Raw genomic sequence first — 23,618 nt, 5'->3', positions numbered from 1 at the left:
CAGGTTCAATTACTCACCAATCAAGTGTCTGCTCTTACTACCCCCTTCAGCCCAGATCAGAGAGCCTTTTGTTCCTGCTCCAGAGCGCTATGACGGGAACATGGGAACCTGTGGCGATTTTTTGACTCAATGCTCGTTAGTGTTTGAACAACAGCCCCTCACCTACGCCTCAGAAAGAGCCCGTATTGCCTACCTTATCAACTCTACTAGCGGTTCCGCTCGTGCCTGGGGATCCGCGGTCTGGGAGAGTCAGTCGGACATTTGCAACGCTTACGTGGCCTTCACCACGGAGATGAGGAAGGTTTTTGACCACCCCGCACGAGGCAAGGAGGCTGCGAAACGGTTGTTTTCTCTTCGGCAGGGGGCTCGTAGTGTGGCGGAGATGGCAGTGGAGTTTCGGACTTTAGCAGCAGTGAGTGGTTGGAATGACGAGGCATTACAAGGAGTGTTCATCAATGCTTTGTCTGAGACTTTAAAAGATGAATTGGTGTCATATGATGAATCGCCTACGCTGGATAATCTTATTTCACTCACTATCAGGTTGGATAATCGGATTCGGGAGCGCCGCCGGGAGAGGAGTGTTAGTTCCAAGCAACCTGTCTGTCATCAACAAACTCCTCCCTGCATTGTCCCTACGGAGAGAGCCGTGTCTTCCCGAGTCGATACGAGGAGCACTGAACCCGAAGCCATGGAGGTGGGTCGTGCACGGTTGTCCTCAGAGGAGCGTGCACGTCGTATTCAGGCTCGGGTCTGCCTGTATTGTGGAGAAGCTGGTCATTTCGTTCCTTCCTGCCCAGTTCGTCCGGGGAAAAGGGCCGGCTCATCATTTATGGGAGAAGTTTTGGTGAGCCGAGCAGCGGATTCTTCCTCTTCTCCCCGCATTCTGCTCCAGGCATCCCTCCAGTGGCAGTCCCAGAATTTCTCTGTTAGTGCGCTGATTGACTCTGGTGCCGACGAAAGCTTTTTGGATAGAGAGTGGGCTCAACAAATGGATTTGGAGACTGTTCCTATGGACTGTCCGCTGCAGGCTAAGGGTCTAAATGGACAATTGTTGACCCGCATTACCCATCAGACTGTTCCTGTTTGTCTTAGAGTGTCGGGAAATCATCAGGAGAACATTCAATTCCATATTATCGACTGCCCACAGACTCCCCTGGTCCTTGGTATCCCCTGGCTCATAAAACACAATCCACACATTGATTGGGTGACAGGTAGCATTGTTTCATGGAGCACATTTTGTCATGTGAATTGTTTGTGTTCTGCTCAGACTCCTGCCAGTACTGTGCCTCAACCTCCACTGGAGTCCATGGATCTTTCTGCTGTTCCTGACGTGTATCATGACCTGGCATCCGTTTTCTGCAAACACAGAGCTACTTCTCTTCCTCCTCACCGGCCTTACGACTGCGCCATTGACCTCCAGCCAGGAGCCCCGCTCCCCAGCAGTCGCCTGTACAATCTCTCCCGGCCGGAGACGGAGGCTATGGAGAACTACATTCGGGACTCCTTGGCGGCAGGTATTATGCGTCCTTCCTCGTCACCTGTAGGAGCGGGATTCTTTTTGTTGCTAAGAAGGATAAGACCCTCAGACCCTGTATTGATTACCGTGGACTTAACAACATCACCATTAAGAACAAGTATTCTCTGCCTTTGATTAATTCTGCTTTTCCCCTCCTTCATGGTGCTACCATCTTTACGAAACTGGATCTACGAAATGCGTATCACCTGGTGCGCATTCGTAAGGGTGATGAATGGAAGACTGCCTTCAACACACCCTTGGGACATTTTGAGTATCGGGTTATGCCTTTTAGGTTGTCTAATGCCCCTGCTGTTTTTCAGGCACTAGTCAATGATGTCCTTCGGGACATGTTGAATCGGTTTGTTTTTGTCTATCTGGATGATATCTTGATTTTCTCAGAGTCCTCCCAGGAACATGAACTGCATGTGCGCCAGGTGTTGCAAAGGTTGTTGGAGAACAAACTGTTTGTGAAGATGGAGAAATGTGAATTTCATGTGTCTGAGACCTCTTTTTTGGGTTACATCATAGCTCAGGGGAGCTGCGGATGGACCCAGCTAAGATCTCTGCTGTCACGGACTGGCCAGCTCCCTCTACCCGCAAACAACTTCAACGATTCCTGGGGTTTGCGAACTTCTATAGGAGGTTCATCAAGGACTACAGCCGCATTGCGGCGCCACTCACCGCTCTCACCTCCATCTCACGACCGTTCGCTTGGAATGAAGGGGCCGAATCAGCGTTCGAGGAACTGAAACATCGCTTCGCCTCGGCTCCCATTCTGATGCAGCCGGACCCCGACCGCCAGTTTGTCGTGGAGGTGGATGCATCCGACACTGGGGTAGGTGCAGTGTTGTCACAACGTTCTCCTGAAGATAACAAACTGCATCCCTGTGCTTTTCTCTCAAGGAAACTTTCTCAGGCAGAGAGGAATTATGATGTTGGAAATCGTGAACTGCTCGCCGTTAAGCTGGCTCTCGAGGAGTGGCGACATTGGTTGGAGGGGCGGAACAACCCTTCATCGTTTGGACGGATCATAAGAATCTGGCTTACCTCCAGTCAGCGAAGCAGCTCAACCCCCCGTCAAGCCAGGTGGGCACTATTTTTGGGAGATTCAATTTTTCTCTGTCTTACCGTCCTGGGTCACGCAACGTCAAGCCTGACGCCCTGTCTCGTGTTCATTCGGCTGTTGATACTGGTAGTAACCCTGAACCCATTTTGCCTCCTACCTGCAGTATTGCAGTCATCACATGTGACATCGAGGGGATTGTTAGACAGGCTCAACATCATCAAGCTGACCCTGGGAGGGGTCCTCCTAACCGGATGTTTGTCCCTGAGTCTGCTCGCTCCCAGGTACTTCAGTGGGCTCACTCGTCTCCCCTTACCTGTCACCCTGGAGTTTCGCGGACCCTTGACTTTGTGCGACGGAAGTTCTGGTGGGCCACGATGGAGGCGGACACTCGAGCCTTCATTGCTGCTTGTACGGTATGTGCACGAAGTAAAAACTCCACCCAGGCCAGCGCTGGTCATCTCGACCTCTACCTATACCCAGCCGGCCCTGGTCGCATATCGCTATGGATTTTGTCACTGGACTTCCCCCTCATCTGGTAAGACTGTCATTCTTACGGTGATTGATCGTTTTCTAAGTTCGCTCATTTTTTGGCCCTACCTAAACTGCCCACTGCCGGAGAGACGGCTGATATTTTGGTTGAACATGTGTTCCGCTCTCATGGTCTACCCACGGATATTGTCTCTGACAGGGGTCCCCAGTTTGTCTCCCAGGTGTGGAAAGCTTTCTGTAAAGCTTTGGGCATTACATCCAGCCTGTCCTCTGGATATCACCCCCAGACCAACGGGCAAGCCGAGAGAGCGAACCAGGAGATGGAGACCGCACTTCGCTGTGTCACTGGGTCTAACCCTGGGTCATGGAGCTCCATGCTCCCCTGGGTGGAATATGCTCATAACACCTTGACTAACGCTTCCTCTGGTTTGTCTCCTTTTCTGTGTGCTCTGGGTTATCAACCTCCCCTGTTCCCTTCCCAAGAGAGGGAACTTGCGGTACCCTCGGTGCAGTCCCACATGCGCCGCTGCTGCAAGGTCTGGAGGAAGGCCAGGGTAGCTCTGTCCCGAGCTTCGGCGTACATGCAGAGGCAAGCCAACCGTCACCGGTCCCAGGCTCCCGGTTACTCTCCTGGTCAAGAGGTATGGCTGAAGTCACGGGACCTTCCATTGAAGGTGGAGTCGAAGAAGATGGCGCCTCGTTTTATAGGACCGTTCAAGATACTGTCTATTGTTAACCCCTGCGCGGTTAAGCTACAGCTTCCTGCCTCCCTACGGGTTCATTCCACCTTTCATGTTTCCCAGATTAAGCCTGTGTCGGTTAGCCCTTTGTGCCCGCCCTCTCGTCCCCCTCCTCCGCCCAAGATCGTGGGTGGGGGTCCGGTCTACACTGTCCGGCGACTTCTGGATGTTCGCCGCCGGGGTCGTGGTTTCCAGTACCTGGTGGATTGGGAGGGTTATGGTCCTGAGGAACGTTCCTGGGTGCCCAGGAGCTTCATTGTGGATCCTGCTCTGGTTCGTGAGTTTCATAGGTTACATCCTGATAAACCCTGTCGGCCGCCAGGTGGCGTCCGTGAGAGGGGGTACTGTTAGGCCTACTGCTGCTAGGTAGCTCTCTCTCTGCTCTCTCCCTCCCCTCTGTCTGTCCTTGATTGCAGGAGTGAAGTCTGGTGTGCGGGAGTCAGGGTTCCAGCTGCAGCTCATTCACCATAATCACCTCAGCCTTTAAGACCCGGTCAAACTTTCCACTCATCGTCAGATCATAGTCAAGACAACCATATATTTGGAACCTGACTCCTGCCTCCGCTTCACTCCTGCCACCACCATCCTGCTCTCCACTATCGGGCCTCTCCTTTGGACTCACCACGGACACTAGGACATTACGGTACCACACCTGCCCTGACCTGGATCTGTACCCTCCCTGTAACCTGGACTTGCTCTTCCCCATTTATTGGAAACCTGGACTATTGAACATTATAATAAACCTGTTAAAACTTCTCTGGCTTGGTGTACTTGTCTGCATTTGGGTTCTATCCAGTTAAATCATAACACACACCTACTCATTCAAAGGGTTTTTCTTTATTTGTACTATTATTTACATTGTAGAATAATTGGGAAGACATAAAAACTATGAAATAACACAAATGGAATCATGTAGTATCCAGAAAAGGTGTTAAACAAATCAAAATATATTTTATATTTGAGATTCTTCAAATAGCCACCCTTTGCCTTGATGACAGCGTTGCAAATTCTTGGCATTCTCTCAACCAGCTTCATGAGGGAGTCACCTGGAATGCATTTCAATTAACAGGTGTGCCTTCTTAAAAGTACATTTGTGCAATTTCTTTCCTTCTTAATGCGTTTGAGCCAATCAGTTGTGTTGTGACAAGGTAGGGGGGGTATACAGAAGATAGCCCTAGTTGGTAAAATACCAAGTCCATATTATGGCAAGAACAGCTCAAATAAGCAAAGAGAAACGACAGTCCGTCATTACTTTAAGACATGAAGGTCAGTCAATACGGAACATTTCAAGAACTTTGAAAGTTTCTTCAAATGCAGTCGCAAAAACCATCAAGCACTATGATGAAACTGGCTCTCATGAGGACCACCACAGGAATGGAAGACCCAGAGTTACCTCTGCTGCGGAGGATAAGTTCATTAGAGTTACCAGCCTCAGAAATTGCAGCTCAAATAAATGCTTCACAGAGTTCAAGTCACAGACACATCTCAACATCAACTGTTCAGAGGGAACTGTGTGAATCAGGCCTTCAAGGTCGAATTGCTGCAAAGAAACCACTACTAAAGGACACCAATAAGAAGAAGAGACCTGCTTGGGCCAAGAAACACGAGCAGTGGACATTAGACAGGTGGAAATTTGTTGTTTGGTCTAGAGTCCAAATTTGAGATTTTTGGTTCCAACTGCAGTGTCTTTGTGAGACGAGGTGTGGGTGAACGGATGATCTCCGCATGTGTAGTTCCCACCGTGAAGCATGGAGGAGGATGTGCTATGGTGTGGGGGTGCTTTGCTGCTGACACTGTCAGTGATTTATTTAGAATTCAAGGCACACTTAACCAGCATGGCTACCACAGCATTCTGCAGTGATACGCCATCCCATCTGGTTTGCGCTTAGTGGGACTGTCATTTGTTTTTCAACAGGACAATGACCCAACACACCTCCAGGCTGTGTAAGGGCTATTTTATCAAGAAGGAGAGTGATGGAGTGCTGCATCAGATGACCTGGCCTCCACAATCCCCAGACCTCAACCCAATTAAGATGATTTGGGATGTGTCGGACGGCAGAGTGAAGGAAAAGCAGCCAACAAGTGCTAAGCATATGTGGGAACTCCTTTAATGTTGGCATTCTCTCAACCAGGTGAAGCTGGTTGAGAGAATGCCAAGAGTGCTCAAAGCTGTCATCAAGGCAAAGGGTGGCTATTTGAAGAATCTCAAATATAAAATATATTTTGATTTGTTTAACACATTTCTGGTTACTACATGATTCCATATGTGTTATTTCATTGTTTTGATATCTTCACTATTATTCTACAATGTAGAAAATAGTAAAAATAAAGAAAAACCCTTGAATGAGTAGGTGTGTCCAAACTTTTGACTGGTAGTGTATATCCTCAGCCACCTGGGATTGTGCAGCAGACATGGTAAAACACCAGAGTACAAAAATGTGTCCTACAAGCAACAACCTCCGAGACACAAAGAAGAATCAATACTGTGGATCTGTGTTGTTTTGGTCATGTAGCGTACCTCCAAAGAAAGCATCAGGAACTGCATGATCAGAAGCAAAACTATTCAGTCAACTACTCTGCCTTTACTAAACTGACGCACATCCATAAGTGTGATTCAATAGCTCCAAAATGAACCATCATGGCTGTAGTGTCAACACTTCCGTTCTGAACAAATAGCGATTGACTTGACGCACGCAGACGTCCATAAAACATGATTTTATATTCATGTGTCACAAGAGTTTATATTCAATTCTTCAGAGGAAACCGTTATGACATCAGCATGACTAGATAAGTCTGGGTAGGTTGGTTGCAAGATCAAGACACATTGTCCAGTCTTTGGGGAGGGGGAGTTGGTTGACAAGCTACTGCCTGGCAGACAACTGTCTGGAACTAAAGAATGAATCACTTCTCACAGAATAGTCTGCATGCTTCACCAGCCCACAGGGTGGAATAAGTGGCATTTTCTCTCCGCCACCACGGCCTTTCCCATCGCTCTAAGTACTGGCTACTTCCAGGTCATCATTTGGCCACTTCCTGGTCATCATTTGGCTACTTGCTGGTCATCATTTGGCTACTTGCTGGTCATCATATGACAACTTCCTGGTTATCATTTGGCCACTGCCTGGTCATAATTTGGCCACTTCCTGGTCACCATCAACTGGGTGACTTGGACTCTCACAATACCACAGACACCACGCCCAGTCAATGCACGTGGGTCATGATTATGGTGCCCCCTTTTAGTTATGCAGATCTCTGTGTGGTGCCGTTTACAGTCGGCTGTGGTAGATAGTTACAGACAGTAGCCATGGACCAGAACTGGTCTCTTTGTGTCACATGAATGTCACAGGGTAGAACTGCTATGGTGACAAACTGATCTCAGAAATATATAGTGCCAGTTTACTGGACACAGATTAAGCCTAGACCAGGACTAAAAACCATGTTCAATGGAAATGTATGGTTTTTAGTCCAGGCTTATTCTGTGTCCAGGAAACCAGCCCTTATTTAGTATACTGCACAGTTGAATAACAACAATTAGGAAGCCAGCAACAAGAGCACAACAACAATCAAATAAAATATAAAAGTTGGCTCTGGGATGCACAGCCGCCATTTTACGGGCTCCTGACCAATTCTACTATTTGGTGTGTTTTTTTACGTTGATCTTTTTTTTAAAGATAATGTTTCCGCCAAAAAAGCTTCTGGACATCAGAACAGTGATCATTCACCTCGATCTGGACGCAGACTTATCCTTCGGCACAGGACGTACCGCTCACCTCGGATCAGGCCCACATCCCGACACTCTGAAGAGGAAAAAACATCACTATAGAGGTCCCTGTGAGGGCACATTGATGAGACTATGGCGAGACGAGTGAATATACCGCCCCTACGCTCTGTTCTATTGGCGAATGTGCAATCGCTGGAGAACAAACTGGACGAGCGCCGTTCGAGACAATCTTATCAACGGGACATTAAGAACTGTAATATACTATGCTTTTCAGAGTCATAGCTGAACAAGGACATGGATAATATACAGTTAGCTGGGTTTCCCATGCATCAGCAAGACAGAACAGCAGTGTCCGGTAAGATCGGGGGGTGGTGTGTATCTCTTTGTCAACAAAGACTGGTGCACGATCTCTAATATTAAGGAAGTCTCGAGGCTCTGCTCGCCTGAGTTAAAATACCTCATGATAAGCTGTAGACCATAATATTTATCAAGAGAGCTTTCATCTATATTTTCCGTAGCTGTCTATTTACCACCACAAACCGATGCTGGCACTGAGACCGCACTCAACGAGCTGTATAAGTCCATAAGCAAACAAGAAAATGCTCATCCAGAGGCGGTGCTCATAGTGGCCGAAAACTGAAATCCGTTTTAACTAATTTCTACCAGCATTTACAGCTTCTAACCCCAAGCCTTAAGACTGCTAAATAGTTAACCAAATAGCTACCCGGAGTATCTGCATTGACCCTTTTTGCACTAACTATTTATTACTTTATGCACACACACTGGACTGTCCACACACTCACACACACACACACACACACACACATACATAACATGTACACACAGGCACACATTCACAACACACACACTTCCACACTCATCACATACACTGCTGCTACTGTCTATTATCTATCCTGTTGCCTAGTTACTTTAACCCTACCTACAGTATACTGCTGCTACTGTCTATTATCTATCCTGTTGCCTAGTTACTTTACCCCTACCTACAGTATATTGCTGCTACTGTCTATTATCTATCCTGTTGCCTAGTTACATTAACCCTACCTACAGTATACTGCTGCTACTGTCTATTATCTATCCTGTTGCCTAGTCACTTTACCCCTACCTACAGTATACTGCTGCTACTGTCTATTATCTATCCTGTTGCCTAGTTACTTTACCCCTACCTACAGTATACTGCTGCTACTGTCTATTATCTATCCTGTTGCCTAGTTACTTTACCCCTACCTACAGTATACTGCAGCTACTGTCTATTATCTATCCTGTTGCCTAGTTACTTTACCCCTACCTACAGTATACTGCAGCTACTGTCTATTATCTATCCTGTTGCCTAGTCACTTTACCCCTACCTACAGTATACTGCAGCTACTGTCTATTATCTATCCTGTTGCCTAGTCACTTTACCCCTACCTATATGTACATACAGTACATGGCCAAAGGTATGTGGACACACCTTCAAATTAGTGGCCCGTACTGAAGAGCTCAGTGACTTTCAACGTGACACCGTCATAGGATGCCACCTTTCCAACAAGTCAGTTAGTCAAATTTCTGCCATGCTAGAGCTGCCCCGGTCAATTGTAAGTGCTTTTATTGTGAAGTGGAAGCGTCTAGGAGCAACAAGTGGCCGCAAAGTGGTAGGCGACACAAGCTCACAGAACGGGGTAAAAATCGTCTGTCCTTGGTTGCAACACTCACTACCGAGTTCCAAACTGACTCTGGAAGCAACATCAGCACAAGAACTGTTCGTCAGAGCTTCATGAAATGGGTTTCCATGGCCGAGCAGCCGCACACAAGCCTAAGATCACCATACGCAATGCCAAACGTCGGCTGGAGTGGTGTAAAGCTCGCCGCCATTGGACTTGTTCCTGTACCCAGGAAAGCAAAGGTAACTGAACTAAATGACTATCGCCCCGTAGCACTCACCTCTGTCATCATGAAGTGCGTTGAGAGACTAGTCAAGGATCATATCACCTCTACCTTACCTGTCACCCTAGACCCACTTCAATTTGCTTACCGCCCCAATAGATCCACAGACAATGCAATCGCCATCAAACTGCACACTGCCCTATACCTTCTGGACAAGAGGAATACCTATGTACGAATGCTGTTCATTGACTATAGCTCAGCATTCAACACCATAATACCCTCCAAGCTCATCATTAAGCACCATAGTACCCATCAAGCTCATCATTAAGCTCGAGGCCCTGGGTCTGAACCCGCCCTGTGCAACTGGGTCCTGGACTACCTGACGGGCCACCCTCAGGTGATGAAGGTAGGAGACAACATCTCCACTTCGCTGATCCTCAACACTGGGGCCCCACAAGGATGCGTGCTCAGCCCCCTCCTGTATTCCCTGTTTACCCATGATTGCGTGGCCAAACACGCCTCCAACTCAATCATCAAGTTTGCAGACGACACAACAGTAGTAGGCTTGATTACCAACAATGACGAGACAGCCTACAAGGAGGAGGTGAGGGCTCTGGGAGTGTGGTGCCAGGAAAATAACCTCTCACTCAACATCAACAAAACAAAGGAGATGATCGTGGACTTCAGGAAACAGCAGAGGGTGCACCCCACTATCCACATCGACGGGACCGTAGTGGAGAATGTGGAAAGCTTCAAGTTCCTTGGCGTACACATCACTGACAAACTGAAATGGTCCACCCACGCAGACAGTGTGGTGAAGAAGGCGCAACAGAGCCTCTTCAACCTCAGGAGGCTGAAGAAATTTGGCTTGGCACCTAAAACCCTCACAAACCTTTACAGATGCACAATTGAGAGCATCCTGTCGGGCTGTATCACCGCCTGGTACGGCAACTGCACCGCCCGCAACCGCAGGGCTCTCCAGAGGGTGGTGCGGACTGCCGAACGCATTACCGGGGGCAAACTACCCGCCCTCCAGGACACCTACAGCACCCGATGTCACAGGAAGGCCAAAAAGATCATCAAGGACATCAACCACCCGAGCCACTGCCTGTTCACCCCGCTATCATCCAGAAGGCAAGGTCAGTACAAGTGCATCAAAGCTGGGACCGAGAGAATGAAAAACAGCTTCTATCTCAAGGACATCAGACTGTTAAATAGCCATCACTAGCACATTAGAGGCTGCTGCTGCCTATTGAAATCACTGGCCACTTTAAGAAATGGAACACTAGTCACTTTAAAAATGTTTACATATCTTGCATTACTCATCTCATATGTATATACTGTATTCTATAATATTCTACTGTATCTTAGTCCATGCCGCTCTGTCATTGCTTGTCCATATACAGTATCTCACAAAAGTGAGTACAACCCTCACATTTTTGTAAATATTTGAGTATATCTTTTCATGTGACAACACTGAAGAAATGACACTTTGCTACAATGTAAAGTAGTGAGTGTACAGCTTGTATAACAGTGTAAATTTGCTGTCCCCTCAAAAATAACTCAACACACAGCCATTCATGTCTAAACCGCTGGCAACAAAAGTGAGTACACCCCTAAGTGAAAATGTCCAAATTGGGCCCAATTAGCCATTTTCCCTCCCCGGTGTCATGTGACTTGTTAGTGTTACAAGGTCTCAGGTGTGAATGGGGAGCAGGTGTGTCAAATGTGGTGTCATTGCTCTCACATTCCCTCATACTGGTCACTGGAAGTTCAACATGGCAGCTCATGGCAAAGAACTCTCTGAGGATCTGAAAAAAATAATTGTTGCTCTACATAAAGATGGCTTGGGCTATAAGAAGATTGCCAAGACCCTGAAACTGAGCTGCAGCACGGTGGCCAAGACCATACAGCGGTTTAACAGGACAGGTTCCACTCAGAACAGGCCTCGCCATGGTCGACCAAAGAAGTTGAGTGCAAGTGCTCAGCGTCATATCCAGAGGTTGTCTTTGGGAAATAGACGTATGAGTGCTGCCAGCATTGCTGCAGAGGTTGAAGGGGTGGGGGGTCAGCCTGTCAGTGCTCAGACCATATGCCGCACGCTGCATCAAATTGGTCTGCATGGCTATCGTTCCAGAAGGAAGCCTCTTCTAAAGATGATGCACAAGAAAGCCCGCAAACAGTTTGCTGAAGACAAGCAGACTAAGGACATGGATTACTGGAACCATGTCCTGTGGTCTGATGAGACCAAGATAAACTTATTTGGTTCAGATAGTGTCAAGCGTGTGTGGCGGCAACCAGGTGAGGAGTACAAAGACAAGTGTGTCTTGCCTACAGTCAAGCATGGTGGTGGGAGTGTCATGGTCTGGGGCTGCATGAGTGCTGCCGGCACTGGAGAGCTACAGTTCATTGAGGGAACCATTTACATTTACATTTACATAATTTAGCAGACGCTCTTATCCAGAGTGACATTGAACCATGAATGCCAACATGTACTGTGACATACTGAAGCAGAGCATGATTCCCTCCCTTCGGAGACTGGGCCGCAGGGCAGTATTCCAACATGATAACGATCCCAAACACACCTCCAAGACGACCACTGCCTTGCTAAAGAAGCTGAGGGTAAAGGTGATGGACTGACCAAGCATGTCTCCAGACCTAAACCCTATTGAGCATCTGTGGGGCAGCCTCAAACGGAAGGTGGAGGAGTGCAAGGTCTCTAACATCCACCAGCTCTGTGATGTCATCATGGAGGAGTGGAAGATGACTCCAGTGGCAACCTGTGAAGCTCTGGTGAACTCCATGCCCAAGAGGGTTAAGGCAGTGCTGGAAAATGAAGGTGGCCACACAAAATATTGACACTTTGGGCCCAATTTGGACATTTTCACTTAGGGGTATACTCACTTTTGTTGCCAGCGGTTTAGACATTAATGGCTGTGTGTTGTGTTATTTTGAGGGGACAGCAAATGTACACTGTTATACAAGCTGTACACTCACTACTTTACATTGTAGCAAAATGTCATTTCTTCAGTGTTGTAACATGAAAAGATATACTCAAATATTTACAAAAATGTGAGGGGTGTACTCACTTTTGTGAGATACTGTATGTATATATTCTTAAATTCCATTCCTTACTTAGATTTGTGTGTCTTGGGTATATTGTAACGATCCCGGCTGTCTGAGTCGGGTCCTGTCTGGTGACTAGTTTTTCCTGTTCGTAATCTCCAGTTTCCCGAGGGTTCGGGAACGCTCCGGGGAGCGCTCTGGTTTTCCGCACCTGCATCCCATCAGCAATCTGCACACCTGGTTCTGATCATCACCCTTCTTAGGCTCTGGCCGAACATCCAGTTCCTGCCGGATCGTTAGCTATGAACAGTATGTTTGTCAGCGTGTCAGCCTCTGAGCCATTAGTTAGTTTTGTTGTTTTGCACCTTGTTACTTGCTGTGTACTGACCTCCGTTTTTGTTCTGTCTGCAGTCTCTCACCCGGAACCTTCACCCAACCTCTGCCTGATGGTCGGCGGCTGCCGAGCCAGTACCGGACCAACCACTGCACCCTCAACAACCCATCCACGCCACCCGCTCTGTTCCCTGGATTATTCAGCCTCACTCGGAATCTACTAAATAAACACTCACCTTTCTCTCAACGTACCTTGTCCTTGTCTGCTTCTGGGTTCTGGCATAGTAAACCGTGACAGAACGATCCGGCCAGTAATGAACCCAGCGGACCTGGACTCCGTTCGCCATGCTATTACCCAGCAGGAGAAGATGTTGGGCCATCATAGCACGGTACTACAGGAGATCGCGTTGTCAGTTCGAACCTTTCTACCGGTCTGGCGGAGGTCCAGAACCAACGTAAGTGTCCGGTGGAGGATCCACTACCGGTTTCACCCATCTCGCCTGCCGCTTCTGAAGCTGTGTCCATCCGTGAGCCCAAGGTTCCGACGCCGGGATAAATATGAGGGGGAGCTGGGAAGATGCCGTTCCTTCCTTATGCAGTGTGGATTAGTGTTCGATCTACAGCCCTACTCTTATGCCACAGACAAGGCTAGGATAGCCTTTGTGATTGAGTTGCTGCGTGGTCGAGCGCTGGAGTGGGCTTCAGCCGTTTGGGAACTACAGGATCCCTGCATGGCTTCATACCAGGGGTTCACGGCCGAGATGAGGAAGCTCTTCGACCATTCCGTCCGAGGGAGGGACGCAGCTAGGCACCTGTTTTCGCTCGCCAAGGAACTCGCAGCGTGGCCGACTTCGTGATCGAGTTCAAGACGTTGGCTGTGGAGAGTGGGTGGAACGAGGAGTCGCTGCAAGCGGCCTTTTACCAGGGTCTGTCGGAGCAGCTCAAGGATGAGTTGATCTCCTATCCGGAGCCTAGTGACCTGGACAGCTTGGTAGCCTTGTCTATTCGGGTGGATAATCGAGTCCGAGAGCCGAAGGAGGGAGAAGCAATGGGGTCCGTCCAATCGATCAGCTTCTCAGTTCCCAGTCGGGTCGGGTGGTGGACCAGAACACGTCGATCATTCTCCACCACAGTGGATTAGTGGAGAGGTCCTCTCTCCCGATTCTGAACCCATGCAAGTGTGGCGGCACGGGTTAACCAAGGAGGAGCGTCAACATAGACGTAAGACCGACTGCTGCCTCTACTGTGGTAGCTCGGGACATTACATCTCCACTTGTTCCCGGCGGTCGTCAAACTGCCCGGCTCGCTAAAGTTGGGAGGACTTTTAGCGAGCCAGTTTCAACCTCTCAGTACCTCTGTCAGACCCCGTTTCCCGGCTACCCTTGTGAACAGGAATCAGAGCTTAGCGCTTAACGCTTTTATCGATTCAGGTGCCGATGGAAGCTTTCTTGATGCCGAGTTGGTGGAACAGCTGGGGCTTTCCAAGGAGCAATTGCCGGAAGCCATTGAAGCGACCACTCTGAACGGCAGTAGTCTGGCACGTATCACGATGAGGACTGAACCGGTTAAGATGCGGTTGTCGGGGAATCATTCTGAGATGATTTCATTCTTCATTCTGCCGTCTTCCCATGTTCCTCTGGTCCTTGGATACCCCTGGCTGAAGGAACACAATCCCACGTTCGATTGGGTGACGGGCAAGGTAACGAGTTGGAGCCTTGATTGTCATGCTAACTGTCTCAAGACTGCCTGCCCCCATTCGGTTCCCAGTCAGGTGATTGAGGCTAAACCCCCAGATTTGTCCCTGGTTCCCGAGACATATCACGATTTGGGGGAAGTTTTCAGTAAGCAGAAGGCTCTGTCACTCCCTCCCCACCGACCATATGATTGTGCCATCAACCTGGTCCCTGGAGCTGTCTACCCCAAGGGAAGGTTATACAGTATCTCCCCGACCTGAACGTGAGGCGTTGGAGACCTACATCAAGGAGTCCCTAGCTGCTGGTCTCGTTCGTCCCCTCGTCATCACCCCTGGGGGCAGGATTCTTCTTTGTGGGTAAGAAGGATGGCTCTCTTCGACCGTGTATTGATTATCGGGGGTTGAATGACATCACGGTCAAGAACAAGTATCCCCTGCCCTTGATGAGTTCTGCCTTCGACTCCTTACAGGGTGCTACGGTGTTCACCAAGCTAGACCTACGCAATGCGTATCACCTGGTCCGGATCAGAGAGGGGGACGAGTGGTTGACGGGTTTCAATACACCGATGGGTCACTTCGAGTATCAGGTGATGCCGTTTGGACTGACCAATGCTCCAGCGGTATTCCAGAGTATGGTGAACGACGTCCTGAGAGATATGATCGGTCTCTTTGTGTTTGTTTACCTGGATGACATTCTGATCTTCTCGAAGGAACCTTCCGACCACGTCCAGCATGTCCGGCAGGTTCTGCAGCGATTGTTGGAGAATCGCCTGTTCGTGAAGGCCGAGAAGTGCGAGTTTCACGCCCACACGACATCCTTTCTCGGGTACATCATCTCCAGGGGAGAGATTAGGATGGACCAGGAGAAGGTTAGAGCGGTTCTGGAGTGGGCCCAGCCCGGTACGAGATTGCAGCTCCAGAGATTTTTGGGGTTTGCGAATTTCTACCGCAGATTCATCCGGGATTACAGCCGTGTGGCCGCTCCGTTAACTGCCTTGACTTCCAGTATCAGGACCTTCAAGTGGAATCCGGAGGCGGATCGAGCGTTTCTGGATTTGAAGAGGCGATTCACCAACGCACCGATTCTCTCTCAACCGGACACGGCCCGTCAGTTCGCCGTTGAAGTGGACGCGTCTGATGTGGGAGTTGGCGCCATCCTGTCGCAGCGATGCTCCACGGACAGTAAACTCCATCCCTGCGCCTACTACTCTGTCGCCTTTCGCCTGCAGAGAGGAATTACGATGTGGGTAACCGGGAGCTTCTCGCGGTGAAACTTGCCTTGGAGGAGTGGCGCCACTGGTTGGAGGGGGCGGAGCAACCGTTTATTGTCTGGACTGACCACAAGAATCTTGCCTACGTGCAATCGGCTAAACGTCTCAACTCCCGTCAGGCCAGGTGGGCGTTGTTTTTCGGACGATTCAAGTTTGCCCTGACGTTCCGACCTGGATCTAAGAACGGCAAGGCGGACGCCTTGTCCCGGATGTTCTCCAAGACGGAGGAGAGTGGGTCCAAGACCGAGACAATTCTCCCCCGGAACTGCGTCGTGGGAGCAGTTATGTGGAAGATTGAGGAGGAGGTGCTGGCGGCCCTTCGGACTCAGCCCGGTCCCGGTAACGGTCCACCCGGTCGGTTGTTTGTGCCTGAGTCGGTTCGTCCGGCTGTCCTCAAATGGTCCCACGCCAGCAAGATGGCTTGTCACCCTGGCGTGGCTCGGACAATGGCGTTTCTTCGCAGACGTTTTTGGTGGCCTGCCATGGCCGAGGATACTCGGGGGTTTGTTGCTGCCTGTCCAGTGTGTGCGCAGAATAAGAGTACCAATCGGCCCAGCTCTGGACTACTTCACCCCCCTTCCTATTCCCCGGCGACCATGGTCGCATCTGGCCCTGGACTTCGTCACTGGGTTGCCCGCTTCTGAGGGGAACACGGTCGTTCTGACTATCGTGGACAGATTCAGCAAGTTCGCCCACTTTGTGCCAATTGCCAAGCTTCCCTCTGCCTCGGAGACGTCCGAGATCCTGGTTAGGGGAGGTTTTCAGGGTCCACGGTTTGCCCAGTGATATCGTTTCCGACCGTGGCCCTCAGTTTACCTCTGCTGTCTGGAAGTCCTTCTGTTTGGCCATTGGAGCTACAGTCAGTCTCACATCTGGTTTTCACCCCCAATCTAATGGTCAGGCGGAGAGAGCCAACCAGAAGATGGAATCCACGCTACGCTGCCTGGCCTCTTCCGACCCCACCTCCTGGGTCTCTCAGTTGCCTTGGGTTGAGTATGCCCACAATACTCTCCCTACATCTGCCACTGGGATGTCTCCCTTCCAGTGCCTGTATGGCTACCAACCTCCCTTGTTCCCTTCTCAGGAGAAGGAGCTCTCAGTGCCTTCTGTTCAGGCCCATATTCGTCGTTGCCACCGGACCTGGCATCGGGCCAGAAAGGCACTCCTTAGAGTTTCGGACCGGTATCAGCTCCAGGCGAATCGTCGCCGGATCCCCGCTCCCACCTATACCATCGGAGATAGGGTTTGGTTGGCCACACGGGATCTTCCGTTACGGACTGAGTCTAGGAAGTTGTTACCGAAGTTCATTGGTCCGTTTGTGGTGGAGAAGGTGATCAATCCAGTGGCAGTTCGACTCAAACTACCGAGGACGCTCAGAGTCCATCCCACCTTTCATGTCTCCTGCCTCAAGCCTGTCTTCCTCAGTCCTCTGTTGCCTCCTCCGCCTCCTCCTCCTCCTCCTCGGATGATCGGAGGTGGTCCTGCCTACACGGTGCGTCGCATCATGGATTCCAGACGGCGGGGCCGGGGTTTCCAGTATCTCGTGGACTGGGAGGGGTATGGCCCTGAGGAGAGGAGTTGGATTCCGCGGCGACAGGTCCTTGATGCGGACCTCATCAGTGACTTCTACCGCCTCCATCCTGGCGCTCCGGGAGTCCGCCCGGTGGCGTTCGTCGGAGGGGGGGTACTGTAACGATCCCGGCTGTCTGAGTCGGGTCCTGTCTGGTGACTAGTTTTTCCTGTTCGTAATCTCCAGTTTCCCGAGGGTTCGGGAACGCTCCGGGGAGCGCTCTGGTTTTCCGCACCTGCATCCCATCAGCAATCTGCACACCTGGTTCTGATCATCACCCTTCTTAGGCTCTGGCCGAACATCCAGTTCCTGCCGGATCGTTAGCTATGAACAGTATGTTTGTCAGCGTGTCAGCCTCTGAGCCCTTAGTTAGTTTTGTTGTTTTGCACCTTGTTACTTGCTGTGTACTGACCTCCGTTTTTGTTCTGTCTGCAGTCTCTCACCCGAACCTTCACCCAACCTCTGCCTGATGGTCGGCGGCTGCCGAGCCAGTACCGGACCAACCACTGCACCCTCAACAACCCATCCACGCCACCCGCTCTGTTCCCTGGATTATTCAGCCTCACTCGGAATCTACTAAATAAACACTCACCTTTCTCTCAACGTACCTTGTCCTTGTCTGCTTCTGGGTTCTGGCATAGTAAACCGTGACATATATGTTGTGAAATTGTCAGATATTACTTGTTAGATATTACTGCACTGTCAGAGCTAGAAGCACAAGCATTTCTCTACACCCGCAATAACATCTGCTAAACACGTGTATGTGACAAATAAAATGTGATTTGATTTGAGTAGTGGAATCGCGTTCTTTGGAGTAATGAATCACGCTTCACCATCTGTCAGTTCGACGGACGAATCTGGGTTTGGCGGATGCCAGGAGAACGCTACCTGCCCCAATGCATAGTGCCAACTGTAAAGTTTGGTGGAGGAGGAATAATGGTCTGGGGCTGTTTTTCATGGTTCGGGCTAGGCCCTTTAGTTCCAGTGAAGGGACATTTTCACGCTACAGCATACAATGACATTCTAGATGATTCTGTGCTTCCAACTTTGTGGCAACAGCTTGGGGAAGGCCCTTTCCTTTTCAGCATGACAATGCCCCAATGGACAAAGCCTGGTCCATACAGAAATGGGTTGTCGAGATCGGTGTGGAAGAACTTGACTGGCCTGCACAGAGCCCTGACCTTAACCCCATCGAACATCTTTGGGATGAATTGGAATGCCGACTGCGAGCCAGGCCTAATCGCCCAACATCAGTGGCCAACCTCACTAATGCTCTTGTGGCTGAATGGAAGCAAGTGGTCCTCTGTAGCTCAGCTGGTAGAGCATGGCGCCAAGGTAGTGGGTTCGATCCCTGGGACCACCCATACACAAAAAAAAAATGTATGCACGCACGACTGTAAGTCGCTTTGGATAAAAGCGTCTGCTAAATGGCATATTATATTATATTATAAGTCCCCGCAGCAATGTTCCAACATCTAGTGGAAAGCCTTCCCAGAAGAGTGGAGGCTGTTATAGCAGCAAAGGGGGGACCAACTCCATATTAATGCCCATGATTTTGGAATGAGATGTTCGACGAGTAAAAGCGATCATTGACTTGGTACTGGTACCAGACGTACATAGCCATTGTATATTTATTCCTAGTATTACCATAATTATTATTTTTTCGTTATTATTATTATAAAAATATATATATTGTATTCTGCATTGTTGGTAAGGGCCGTACGTAAGCATTTCACTATTCACTAAATAAACAGAAAAAAAAACAGTTTAAACATTTTTGGCGCTCTCTAAGAGTGAATGGAAGATGCCATATGGTGGGTCAGGGAGTTGTTATATACTTGAGGAGATTAACAATAGTCTGCTTAGACTCAACAAACATTAAATAAACGTAACTAGAAAGTGTGTCACAGTTAGAAGAACGCTGGCTACAGACAATAAAAGCATTAGTCATTCATTATTAGTAATTAGCATTGCATTAATTGGACTGACTGAAAAGTGAAAGTGGCGCGTGTTTGGGTGTGTGTGTAGGGAAGAATGGGGAAAGGGGACACTGGGTACACTATGAATGAATGGAGCTTGTCTGACAAGGGGACAGAGACAGAGTGGGGGAGGTAGGGTACATGGGTGGGAATGTAATTGCAGTAATGCATTTGTTTGGCTTGAGTATTAACGTCTCAAACAGGCTACACGACGGATCTCCAGGGAATATTATAATTACATTTTTGTATTATAATGACATTTTGAGAAAATAGAGTAACCTAGATATTGTTGTAAATTAAACTAAATAAACATTTTTTATTTGTACAATTATATTTTGAGAAATCGTATTATGTGTGACATTTCTCATGTTAAATAACAGGAAACACATGATTTGATTTCGAACAACTGACAGGTCCAAATCCCCTCCAATTCCCAAACAGAGTTATGCGTGTATAAGCGTTTTACACCACGGAATTACATTTTGGCCGCTGCTCTGCTCTGTCTCTCTCTCTCCCGTTATGTGACGAAAACAAGGATTTGTAAAAAAAAAAAAAAAAACCTGCAGCAAAGGTAAATAACATGGGCTGTCACATTTTGGGTAAAGTGTGAGTCGGGTTGACTCTATTATTTGATAACCAGCCGTAGCCGAAAAAATTAACAAATTATGCCAGGGAAAGTCGAACACTTGCCAGCAGTCCACCGGACCAGCCACACAGATGCACACACATAGGTACAGGGTTGTACAGCTGTTTTGAGTAACATATCACATTTCTGTAGGCCTACCACACAAGAAGTACAATAAAAACTGTTCTCTGTCTATTTCTACACAGCATGTCATTTCATTGTGTCCGGTAATTGAATGCGCCAAATGAGTTGTTGCCTACACACAACATTCATCCCTCGTTCACATGCATAAACTACTGAAGTGAATGACAGCGACATCCGACTCTGATCCTGTCTTTGGGTTGTTATGGCATAAAAACATTATTTACTCACCTAACCTGCAGTCTCTATGGTGCGCAATGCGATGGATGAGCTCTCGCTTCCAGGTTCTTGCAGTAGGCTAGTAGACTGATATATTTCCCCTGTCTGTATTTTCGTTGGTGCCCGGTCCGTCCGTTCAGAGTCTCGCTCTCTCTATAACACCAGTTCACAATAGCGCACGAGCAGCGGCGCCTTACAAGAGCGCGCACTGCAGAGCCGCTGCGGACAGATGGTGGAGGCCTTGAGCAATTATTTTGTCAAAATAGGTTTCCAAATTCAAAATAGGTCCCCCTGTTTCTGTCAACATCACAGATGGGGAACAGCTGTATGGGGTAAAGGATCATGTAAGCTAAACTAATTTTACATGCTGCGGTTTATAAATGATTCCCTGCTATACTTTAACCATTTATAAACAATTTATAATCCAGCAAAACAAATAGTCATGCAATGTTTGCTTATTATCCTTCGTCCTTCAGGCATAAACAGTAGGCCTATACATTTGTGCCTTTATATGATTAAGTCTCCTAAGAAACATGTTCTCAAACAGAATGCATTATCACCAGCAGGAGAGAAGCTACAGTTAGTCCCAAATGGCACCCTATTTCCTGTGTAGTGCACTACTTTTGACCAGAGCCCTATGATCCCTGGTCAAAAGTAGTGCACTATATAGGGAATAGGATGCCATTTGGGACAGAACCTGACAGCAAGCTGCTTCCCAGCTGTCCATCAGTAGGACCTTTCAGGCTATCTAGTCCTAATGGCAGAAAGCCCTAATATCTCCATCCTACTGTAGCCTCCCATTGTCCTGATGTCTCCTCTACAGTAGCCTCCCATTGTCCTGATGTCTACAGTAGCCTCCCATTGTCCTGATGTCTCCTCTACTGTAGCCTCCCATTGTCCTGATGTCTCCTCTACTGTAGCCTCCCATTGTCCTGATGTCTACTGTAGCCTCCCATTGTCCTGATGTCTCCTCTACTGTAGCCTCCCATTGTCCTGATGTCTCCTCTACTGTAGCCTCCCATTGTCCTGATGTCTCCTCTACAGTAGCCTCCCATTGTCCTGATGTCTCCTCTACAGTAGCCTCCCATTGTCCTGATGTCTACAGTAGCCTCCCATTGTCCTGATGTCTCCTCTACTGTAGCCTCCCATTGTCCTGATGTCTACTGTAGCCTCCCATTGTCCTGATGTCTCCTCTACTGTAGCGTCCCATTGTCCTGATGTCTCCTCTACAGTAGCCTCCCATTGTCCTGATGTCTCCTCTACTGTAGCCTCCCATTGTCCTGATGTCTCATCTACTGTAGCCTCCCATTGTCCTGATGTCTCCTCTACTGTAGCCTCCCATTGTCCTGATGTCTCCTCTACAGTAGCCTCCCATTGTCCTGATGTCTCCTCTACAGTAGCCTCCCATTGTCCTGATGTCTCCTCTACTGTAGCCTCCCATTGTCCTGATGTCTCCTCTACAGTAGCCTCCCATTGTCCTGATGTCTCCTCTACAGTAGCCTCCCATTGTCCTGATGTCTCATCTACTGTAGCCTCCCATTGTCCTGATGTCTCATCTACTGTAGCCTCCCATTGTCCTGATGTCTCCTCTACTGTAGCCTCCCATTGTCCTGATGTCTCCTCTACAGTAGCCTCCCATTGTCCTGATGTCTCATCTACAGTAGCGTCCCATTGTCCTGATGTCTCCTCTACAGTAGCGTCCCATTGTCCTGATGTCTCCTCTACAGTAGCGTCCCATTGTCCTGATGTCTCCTCTACAGTAGCCTCCCATTGTCCTGATGTCTCCTCTACAGTAGCCTCCCATTGTCCTGATGTCTCATCTACTGTAGCCTCCCATTGTCCTGATGTCTCATCTACTGTAGCCTCCCATTGTCCTGATGTCTCCTCTACAGTAGCCTCCCATTGTCCTGATGTCTCATCTACTGTAGCCTCCCATTGTCCTGATGTCTCCTCTACAGTAGCCTCCCATTGTCCTGATGTCTCATCTACTGTAGCCTCCCATTGTCCTGATGTCTCCTCTACAGTAGCGTCCCATTGTCCTGATGTCTCCTCTACTGTAGCCTCCCATTGTCCTGATGTCTCCTCTACAGTAGCGTCCCATTGTCCTGATGTCTCCTCTACAGTAGCCTCCCATTGTCCTGATGTCTCCTCTACAGTAGCCTCCCATTGTCCTGATGTCTCCTCTACTGTAGCCTCCCATTGTCCTGATGGCATGGTGGTCGTGGTGGTCTGGTCCTGTGACTCTAGAAAGAGGGACACATTTCCTCTCAATTCCATCTGGAGTGAGTCAGATTCAACCAGGCATGGCAGTTCAGAGCATGTTGATGGTACAACACATGCATTATCTCTGTCTTAGTACGGGAAGCCATCTGCAGTCTGCCAGGATGGAACCATAGAATTATAATGACTGATTCTAATTCTATGGATGGAATCAACCACCAGGCATTCTACTGGAGATGTTCTACACTGTCTGCATGCAGGTTACTGTGGTTTAATGTTACTCTGTTATTACTGAGGGAGGGATTAAATAAGCCTGGTTTGGCAAAAAGGCAACACAATCCCTTTATTTAGCTTTAACTACAGCACAGTGTGCAAACACGCAATCTGTCTTGCTGCGAGGCAGCCACATTTTGATTTGTGGTTGTGTTATAAAATAAGGATGAAGTTCAATAACAGGAAGTTACATCATTTCCTTCCTCCTCTTATCTACAAGCTATAGGTTCTGTTCTGACTTTATCGTGACATAGTGTGAGGTTACAGATATTATCTTGTGGAAAAGACACAACACAACCAAAACCTGGTCCAGAATGAGAGAATACAGCCAGTCAGAATACATGGGAAATGGTCTCTATGCTCCGCTAGTCTTCCAAACATCCCTCTGCTATTCTGATTATGATTCAGAAAAGCTGTATTGTCCCAATATTGGGCAATTTGATTTGCTATTATTGTGTAAAAAACTTTACTCAAACGCACACTCTTAAAAAATAGGCTTCCAAAAGGGTTCCAGGTAGAACCCTTTTTGGTTCCAGGTAAAACCCTTTTGGGTTCCATGTAGAACCCACTGTGGAAAGGGTTCTACATGGAACCCAAAAAGGTTCTACCTGGAACCAAAAAGGGTTCTTCAAAGGGTTCTCCTATGGGGACAGCCGAAGAACTCTTTTAGCTTCTAGATAGCACCTTTTTTTCTAAGAGTGCAGGCATACAATAAAAACACAATAACAGTGTCTCCGTATCACACAAGAACAGATAAAAACACAATAACAGTGTCTCCGTTAAAAACATGACAATACCAGGATCTTATAATA

At 48.5% G+C, this 23,618-nt stretch overlaps 1 protein-coding gene across 14 annotated transcripts in view; it reads right to left on the bottom strand.

Moving 5' to 3' along the window:
* LOC121531634 (neuronal cell adhesion molecule) overlaps positions 1 to 20,487 on the bottom strand; it is a 162,204-nt gene extending 141,717 nt beyond the window's left edge. For all 14 annotated transcript variants that reach the window (XM_041836963.2, XM_041836965.2, XM_041836969.2 and 11 more), the window contains exon 1: positions 20,326 to 20,487. The gene's annotated coding sequence lies outside the window, so the exon portion shown is untranslated. The remainder of the gene's footprint in view (positions 1 to 20,325) is intronic.
* Positions 20,488 to 23,618: the final 3,131 nt, after the last annotated feature.

The sequence above is a fragment of the Coregonus clupeaformis genome, chromosome 19 (assembly GCF_020615455.1).
Source record: "Coregonus clupeaformis isolate EN_2021a chromosome 19, ASM2061545v1, whole genome shotgun sequence".
In the NCBI taxonomy this organism is placed as follows: domain Eukaryota; kingdom Metazoa; phylum Chordata; class Actinopteri; order Salmoniformes; family Salmonidae; genus Coregonus; species Coregonus clupeaformis.
Note: the sequence above shows the minus strand (reverse complement) of the source record. Positions and strands in the feature narration are given on the sequence as shown.